The following is a 10,129-nucleotide window of genomic DNA, read 5'->3' as shown; positions in this document are numbered from 1 at the left end:
GTCACCCATCATCCCCAAAAGTTGGCGAGGAGGTACGAGACCTTGGTGGCTTGATCGATGGATGACTCTTTTGCACGGCAGAACCACCTCTTTCAAAAAAGTGCAAATTTCAAGAACTCCCATTGCCACACGAGAAAGTGGTAAGTTGAGCAACTAAGTTCCAGGAGCCTGAGCTAGGTGTGAGTCTGCCCCATCACTAGCTAGGCATGAACCTTAGTACTAGGCACGAATGCGTCCCATCACAAGTGAGCGCACCCCAGTGCCAGCTAGGGCACCCAGTTTCCTAGGCACCAATCACAAAAGCCCCGCTTGCCAGACCATGCCCCTTGCCAGCGCACCCAGCTCGCCAAGCCGCACCCCTCGCACTAGCACCGTAAGCGCTGTTAGGATTAGTGCCCTTTAAAGCATATGTTTTGAGCAATATTTTATGAAATAACTAATTGAAATGAAATTTTGCATATATTATTTGTTTATTATTATTATTATTAGAATAATATTATATGAATATCAGAAATTTCCCAAATTCGTTATTGTGACTATAATTTTGTATTGGTACAAGAAGATTAAGATTGTAGGGAACAAATTTAAATAGTTCGCAGTAAAACAAAGCTATGCGGAATATTTGGATTAAATATTGTAAGTATGGTTCACTAGTATTATGAATACATGTAATCTAGATCCGGATTACTGATGTAGTAGGACATCATAGTGGAGGTACTTTGTATAAAGTGGTTATACATGAACGAGACCCGATATGTTATTAATACATATTAATATCGTTTACTTTATAAGTATTAATTAAACATATCAATAAGATGATCAAATACAAATTGATCTTAATCTTGAAGTTATTATGAACTCATGTTTATGTCATATAAGTTCTTTGATTCACTCATCACCAGTCATAGGAATTATAGCATTGATCGACCACCAAACATTGCATAGTAATGGCAGTACTGATCTACGGTGATCAGATCCATTGCCTATAAATGCGGGTACTCATGCACCCCCCAGAAAAAATGACCTGCTCGAGAAATCTAGCATACTCTTTCTATGTTCAGCACTACACTACTCACAAAATCCATCTCAAAGAACATGATCAGAATCTGGGTACAAGTTAGAAAGCGATGATGAGAGAAAGCCAACTCCCTCCATGAAGAGCAATCAATGCCGAGCAAATTTGGGGAAATAACGTGCTAGCCAGCACGAAGACAAATCAGGTCCGAGCTTGCGGTCAGATGAAGTTATTTCCTAGCCTCAGTGCAGTCGCTGTAGCGACCCAAATTTGCTAATAAGGCTTAGGCCCTTGATTAGCGTGCCTAGAGGGCAATAAGTGCTTTAATATTATTATATGTGAATTTTCATGAGTATGTGGTTAGAGATGCATGTTTAGGTGAATTAAATATGCATGTGGGCCCCATCTGGTTATTAGGGGCATGATTGTAATTTTAGCTCGCGGAGAGCATAAATGTGATAAATGTGAATAATTGTGATATGTTTGTGATATATATGTGTTGCACGATCCGAGACAGTCCTAGGGAGCGGTTAGCTAGAAAGTCACAACAGGGTCGAAAATCCGACTTAGGGCGAGTGGAGGGGTACTTCCGGAAATTAGACGTTTTATTGGGTTATCGGGTTATGGAAATAAATATTTGAAGATATATTTGAGGTTAGAATGTTTAGGAGGGAAAATTGGGGAAATTTACCATTTTTCCCTCAGGGACGTTTTTGGCACCCCGAGTCTTTGAGGTAACCTTATAGACTTAAGCTAAATAAAACAAAATATAGGAAACCCTCAGAATTCTCTAAACCGACCCTGTTTCTTTCTCTATCTCTCTCTTGTCCTCTCTCCTTTGGAAGCTTAGGGAAACCTTGGTGAATCTAGTCAAAGACTAAGGAATTTCAGCAGGGATTTTGGGAGCTAGAGGCTTGGAGCTTAGGGAACTGATTTAGGGATTCATTTCTGCCCAAGGTAAGCTTCTGAATATGTTTAGTTGTGTTGAATTGTAGCTGGTTTTCTGGTGAAATTCTGGAGTATTTCATGTTGGATAGGTGAAGGATCATTCTTGAGATTTGATGAGGATTTGAGCTAGTTCTTTGTTAGGTTTTATTACTGAAAACATAGTAGAGCTTATGTGATTAATGGTTTGGATTGTTGGTTTGATTTTGGGGTTAATTGAATTTGTTTTCATGGTAATAATGGATGATTTTTTTGGGTTCGAAGGGTCGGGCCGTTGCATTCTTCTTGCTAAGCCGCGACCCTTTGTAGCAGAATGGTAGCCTGGAAGAGGGGCGGGCTGCGACATGCCCTAGCTAGGGCCACGGCGCGCCTGCCCTATTTTGGGGCTGCTCTCGGGTTTGGGGGCGGGCCACGACATGGCCTCATGGGGCCACGGCTCTTAGTACATTTTTGGGCCTTAAAGTGTGTTTAGGCTTGGGAACTCAAAGGTTAAGGCTCGGGATGGATTTTATCACCCGGATTGATAGAATTCAAGGTCTCAGAGACTAGAATTATGACCCAACGTTATTTAATGGATTAAAACTTGATGGATGGATATTGTTGGTGCGTTGTGACTAGGGTTTCAGCGAGGCTCAGACTAGGGTACTGTGCTCGGGACATCGGTCTTGGAAAGCTCGGGGCACATGTATGAAAACTATTGTTCCCGTAGAGCTTGTGTTGTAGGGCACGACCCATATGATTGTGTTGTAGGGCTCGACCCAATATGATTGTATTGCAGGGCATTGCCCCTTTGATTGAGCCTATTCATGTTTAAGTATCTGTTTAATTATGCTATGTGTGCATATTTGTGAATGAACGACAAGAGCTGGGAATGGCGAGGGCTAGGAACGGCAAAGGCCGAGAGCGGCAAGGCCGAGAACAGCAAGGGGTCGGGAGCAGCGTTTAGCACACGGAGTGCGAGTTTCCAGGGCGAGACCCTAAAGGATACCTAGGATATCCTCACGGTGTGGACCGCGAACCCAGGTCCTGGTAAAGCGCCTGGGACGGCATGGCCGTACGTGTATAGCTTGAGGATTGATTGTTTTCATGTTAAGTGTTGGATATGCATATGTTATCTGCTTGTGAGGGTTTTCTTGTTGGGCTTCGGCTCATGGGTGCTCTATGGTGCAGGTAAGGGCAAGGGGAAAATTGACCAACCATGATTACAGAGAGCGTGAAGCGGCGCGTACATGTTTGGCCTGCCTGGCTGCCACGACCAGGGGTATTTTGGGAGATGGTTGTACTAAACCTAGATTTTGTTGTTTAGCTGACTTTTGATATATTTTTTAATTGTAAATATTTCTAAATAGTATTTTGGGATCCCATATGTTAAATGTTTTATGTTTTTCAATGAATGGAATTATTTTCAAAGTTTGTGACTCTGTTTATGGTTTACTTACACTTTTGCCCTAAAACCTCGATTAGCGAGATAATTGCACGTTTTAAACTCACTTAGTAACGACTCTAAAGCAGTAGGGCGTTACAGTCACCAAGCTGAGGGATTGGCGAGACTGGGTGAGTCCCTGTTACCGTAGAAACTCTCTAGTACTACGTAGCTGTGAATAAGCCGTTGACAAAAGTCGCACCCCACTTGATGCCAAGTCACTCATAACGAAAAATGTCGCTCCGCTATGAATGGAAGATCTCGTCCCAGCAATAGATGAAGTCAGTGACCACCTCATTGGTCTCGGCTTCCACCTTTTGGTCTGCTGGCTCCCTCAACACAAGGAGCCTAAGTTAGAGGACAAGTTGAGAGGTCTACCTAATGGCTATGGACGAGGATGAGTAACTCAGACGCAGAGTTTCAATTCCACCTGGTCTGGCTCAATGACTTCCCTAACAAAAGGAGTTGAAGCCAAAACGAGCCCAAAGACGACGGAGTGATGGACTACAGCAAAAGGGACCGCCCCTCACCTATGTAAGTTAACCCCACACAAGCATGAAGCCTAACTTAGGGAGTAAATGTTATACCCAAAATTTGGCACTTCCACGTGGCGGCCTGCAAAGCGATGATGTGTCAAAACAAAGTGGCAAGACACAATAGTCACCACTAGACACTGAGAGTAGTGGCTCTCACCCCTCGCCCATCACTTAAGAAGAGGCAGGCCTCTCCAGAGCTGACATACTTCTCCCATCGCATGAAGCCAAATGATCCTAGATAGCCATGCCAACACCAATCGTAAGAAGAAAAGGGCCCTAGCCAATCGCCTTGCTGGATGCACAAGTTAGACTAAAACACATCACAAGGACCAACTAAGTCATCATAAGCCACAGTTGGTCACACGAGGCCCTCACCGGTCTCCAGCCATGGTTGTCGGTCGCCAGCCATGCTCACCGGTCACCGAGGGTGCTCCCCGCTCTGTAAAGAAGCCCATATTCTATTACTTTATAAAAAGATCGCTCAACTCACATGTATTAGAAAAATACCATTGTAAAGGAAAGTTCAGTGGGGCCTTGATAGAACATGCAATTTGGTCCCAATAGTTTGAAATAAAAATGTTGTGTCCTTATGCAGTATTTGGAAATAAAATAAAATAATAAGTCCCACTGCCTTAGTTTGAAATACAAACCATAACATAAGTTCTTATTTATTCTTGGCGCTCATCTTGATTGTTATTCATTCATAGGACACCCTGCGTCACACATGCCTAGAATTCAGAACCTCCCACATCACTGTGCATGCCAAGGAGAAACCCTATTGCCTACCTGAAAGGGAGAAAGTAATGAGGTGAGCTAAAAGCCCAGTAAGGAAGTATAAACAAATGCAACAATATTCAAGGAAACACAAGAAGACTAAATTAGTATCATAAACTCATGGCAAAGCATATCGTAACTATATCATATTCATATTCATATGTCATAATCATAAGAATTCATATTCATAATCATAATCATATTCATACATCATGTGATCATGGCACCCCTATTGTCCATGTCACATCATGAGGTTACCAGCAAAAACATAAACTAGTAAGACCTCCTCTATGAGGTAAACAAGATCTCAGATCCTCGAATAACCTCGGCGTGTCCGCCCTATGAGTTACATCATATCCTTAGTAACTCATTTGTTGTGTCGCGTTCAGCATGCTAACAACCTATTGCTTTTCATACAACATACAAGCAGACATACAACAATTCATATCATAACATAGTAATTCGTACATTCCATAACACTTTAGCTTACCGTAGCTCATACTTTCAATAACACCATAACTCTTGCAATCATATTAGTTCATACTTTTCATAACATAATAGCACTTACGACACATTACCTCATACTTTTCGTAACATAATGCATATAAATTCTAGCTTTCTTCCTTACCTCATCTTCAAGCAATATTCAAAGAGCTGGACACTTCACAAAGGGACTAGAATTGTAACAAAATACGCGTGTTAATACCACATAAAATCACCTGAATATTCAGAAGTATTTCCCACATTTGCATGGGCCATGCAGCATGACTACCACCTTAGGACCAAACACACAATACTAGGTATGTTTCTACTATCGACTTAGAACTCATATTTGATTCAATTACTTGAAAATAAACCAATTAGAAACTAAAGCCTAGGACGAAACTATCATAGGCACACACAACACTTAAACATGCTAGCATAATTTATAAGGTCATGACAACAACATCACAAGTCATGTCAAAATTCATAGTAGATCTTATGGCTCATATTTGGTAAATTTCTCAAGAAAGAAACAGAACAATGTGGGCAAACATGCATGCTGAAACCTCATGTGCCCTTACTGCCAAAACATGATGACAAAATCATACACAAGCTTTCATAATCAACCAAAGTGATAGAAACAATACCAATTAGCATACTAGGCATCTAGGTCGAAACCCTAACCTCACATAAAGAAACATACAAACATATCATGTCAATGGAACCTTAAAAAATTAGTATGCATGTTGTAATATCAAAACATTTTAAAATCATGTCATAATAACACATAACTTTGAATATTTTTTAACAATTTCCAACTTAGTGAAATAGCCTTGGCCGAAACATATATATAGCTTAAGCATAAAATTTTAACACCAAATAGATAGTGACAAGGCATCCATCATGTTTCTATAATTAAGGAAAATTCTATGGCATTTCTCACAATTTAATTTAGCACTTTTATCAAATACCTCTAAAGTCAAATATACATATACATTCATGCATCTCAACCCTAGCTATATACATATTGTGTTTTAAATCACGTAGTAGAATCCCAAGTTCGACACTAGCATGCATACCTAATATTCAGTCAGTTTTCATGCATTTATAAGACATATATCATAGCCATATACATGAACTGAAAAATACATTATTTCCACAAACAAGTTAAAATCACATTTTGTCTTTCATCATAAAACAACATTTCACTACACACACATGTATATATATACCTATTTACCTCTACTACATATACCCACATATGTATATAATACAAACAATATTATATACACTCTATCATATACATATATATCTTTTAATCTCCTCATGCATGTACAAAATATACACACACGCATACATATGAATCAATATACCACATTCATATATTTATAAATGGATTTATTCATAGAAAATACTCATGCATAAAAACCACATGTACAACCCTAGCATGTTTCCATGAATTTAAAATAGAGAAGCATAGAACAACATCAAAATACATAGAGAAAGAAAACTCAAAACAACAAACAGAGAACACAAACCTCTTGACAATTTCGCTTAGCCCAAAAACTCTAGAAATGTGTCCCTTGAGACCCTCATTGCTTATAACGAAAAACCTAGATGCGAAACACCCCAAAGCATATATGTTTTTGAATTTGGAAAGAAAGATAAGAAGAAGGAAAAAAAATGAACACCATCTTACCTTTTCTAAACCTAACAACCTTAACTTTCTTGCCTTGAAGAATAGTAAAAGAGAGATGAAAATGAAATTTATCTTTTGTACTAATGGGTGGAACACGTTGGTAGCAATTTGGAGATGAAAGAAACTCTTTTCTAATACCTCCTTGGAGGTGGTCAGCATTGGAAGAGTAGAGAGAGATTGAATATCTTGATTTTCCCTCTTTGGTGTTGGGCGGCTACAAGTGATGATGAGAGGAAGAAGAAGAGAACCAAGAAAAGAAAATAAAAAGAAAGCAAATACTTAAGCCCTTACCCTTGCCAAAACGCTAGCGTCATTGGACCCAAATCATGTTTTGATTTATTGATTGATTTTTTTCTAGCTATGAGGATCACTGACTTATCAAGAATAATGAAAAATGAAACTAAATCCCTTCTTATCCCTACCATGGCTGCCCGAAACTCACTCACTCATAAGGTCATTCATGCTTTTAAATTCCCATATCAAAGGCCAATAAAATAATAAAAAAAGGACTTAACCTTGTAATCAATTTATTTTTTGGAATATCAAGTATTTTTCTACCATTAGTCAAGTGATTCTTAAAAGGGAAACTAACAATTTCCTTTGTTATCTTACACTTTCCAACCCACGTTCATACCATTGCACCATAAAAATTGGCTAGCATGTGTACATGACAACTCATGCCATTCATTCTCTTCAATTTCTTTTACTTCTCATTTAAAACAAATATCACAAGAAATCAAATAATATCTCACACATTTCATAATATTACATGTAAGAAATGATTTATAAAAGGAAAAAAAAACTTAGTTTCCTTCACTTTGCTACTAACGCACAACCAAGGTCCATAGTGCACACCAATCCAAACATATTTAAATAATACAATATCACTCATTGCGATAATAATATAAGCATGCACATCTTTGTAAACAATCCAATCTCTAGAATTCACAAAATGAAATAATTAAATAAAATAATTAACAATTTTAAATTCACATAATTTCTACCAAAAAATTCAAACAATTTAAAAGCTAACTCCTAACACTTAACAATTAATAATAAAATAAAGCAAACAAATTAATAAAATATAAAAAAAAATATTTAGTGCGCTACATGCTCGCCTGGCCCTCGTCACTCGAGACTTCTTCCGCACCAGAGTGTGGCTTCAGCCTTTAAATGAATACAACACGTCAAAGTGCCATTTTTGGTGAGACAAAAACCTATCTCCAGCCAAGTGTATCAAAATTTAGCCTGATCGGGAAACAAGTTGCAACCGTCAGCTCTTCCCATCTCCGCAACTATAAATAGTGCAAATTGAAATGAAACAAGGGTCGAAAAAAAAGTGAATAAATGTTCATTTTCGGACAGAGCTCCTACTCTCTCCATTACTGTAACTGCCCCAAGAACAAGATCAAACTCAACTTGTTCTTGACGGTTTAAAGTTCATCATAAATAATACTACTAAAGTGGACGTATGTCATCTCTTTTGGGCCGAACAACTATTAATCTTTGTCTCATTCATTTATTTCTCCATTTGTTTCTCTTTTCTTTGGCTCACTATTCATCATTTAGTTCCACTTTGAGATAATACAAACAAAACAACTCTTCATTTATTGCTCTATGCAAGTTGACGAAAATATGAGTCAACATGATCCAGCAAGCCTTGAAAATCACACAAGTCAAGAAATTCTTAGTTATTTTTGTAGAGAAAAATTTATTGTTGAGAGCTAACGAGAGAGAGAGGTTAGACAGAATTGAGAAGTGTGATCACGAACTTTAAACTCTAATTGACCCCTTTTATAGTGTAAGTATCATCACGAACTCTAAACAATAGGATTAGAGCTTTGGGGTTTTAAATATGGAGCCTAAAACATTTTCTCCACATCAGGAACAGGCGACATGTCGACTGTTGTATGGAGACATATTGCTGGTCACAGATGACATATCTCCTAGCAACAAGTGACATATCGCCTGCTGCTTTTAGGCATTTTGTGTGTTTTAGGCATGGGATAGGCGACATGTTGCCTAGTGACCTGCAACATATCGCCTAACCTTTGGTCAAGTTGCTCAAAATGGACATTAGACAACTATAATTGCTCCCAAAAAATTTGGGCATGCTTAGATGATAATTCTATTTTAGTACCATTTTAGAGTAGGTTTTAAGGGTATGTTTTTAATCTTTTAAGTTGTTTTGGTGCATAATTATGCTTGTGTTTTGTGTGTTTTCAGGTTTTAGTGATTATTCAAGGGTTGGTGTTGATGTGGTGTAACTAAGGGCTAATTTGAAGATAAATGACGGATTTCATGCGTTAAACGGTGGTTGGTCGCAAGGAAGCTTTAAAACTTTATTTTTTTGTAAAAAGGAGATATTTTGAGCTGCGCCTCTTGAAGTTGGGCCGCGATGCTGGCTTAGTCCAAACGCCTGTTATACGTCCATATTTTGAGCCGCAGTAGTATCCTTTTAAGCCATGACACAAAAATACTGGGCCGCGACGCCATCGAAGTCAGAGGCTCCTCAATTGGGGCTATCGTGCTAGGGCTATAGCGCATGAAAGTTGAGTCACGACGCTTGGGTCCATACGCGTTTTGAAAATAAGGGAAATTGTGACTTTTAACATAATTTTTTTGGGTGAAAGAGTTTTAAAAAGAACGTTCTGGAAAAAGAAAAATGGGGGGGGGGGGGGGGGGGAGAAAACTAGGAAGGAGGCAAGAGGCTTATTTTTTATTAGAGGAGGCAAGGAGAACATTTTGGAAGCAATTTCAGAGATTGAATCTACAGTTCTTTTCCTTCTTCTTTAATTTTCTTTATGTTAAACTCTAGTATTATGAATTTCTTTGCCATGTTAATGAACTAATTTTATTCTTACGATATTTAATTGAATTTTTTGGAACTTTACATTGATTTAATGCAAAGTTTATACTTCTTTCTTCTTCTTTAAGATCTTTTCAATTTGTGTTTATTATATGTGATTGATTGGCCATCTTTACATAATCCATATGACTTTGAGTCAAAATCTGAAAGGTGAGATTTAAACATGCTATAATTGATTGGACATAGATTTTAATATTGAACGAGAGTATCAATATAATTTATGAAATTTTTGAGTTTTTGATCTTAATGCTTCTTATATGTGAGTTTATCATAGAAATATAGAAAATTCAGATCTAGGTCAAGTTTTATATATCTTAATGTGAATATAAAATGCTTTTGTAAACTTGTTGTCTTAATAAGAAGAGTGATTGTGAAATCTAGCATT

This window comes from Humulus lupulus, chromosome 1 (genome assembly GCF_963169125.1).
Source record: "Humulus lupulus chromosome 1, drHumLupu1.1, whole genome shotgun sequence".
In the NCBI taxonomy this organism is placed as follows: Eukaryota; Viridiplantae; Streptophyta; class Magnoliopsida; order Rosales; family Cannabaceae; genus Humulus; species Humulus lupulus.
The sequence above is the reverse complement of the archived record's forward strand: the minus strand, read 5'-3'. Positions refer to the sequence as shown.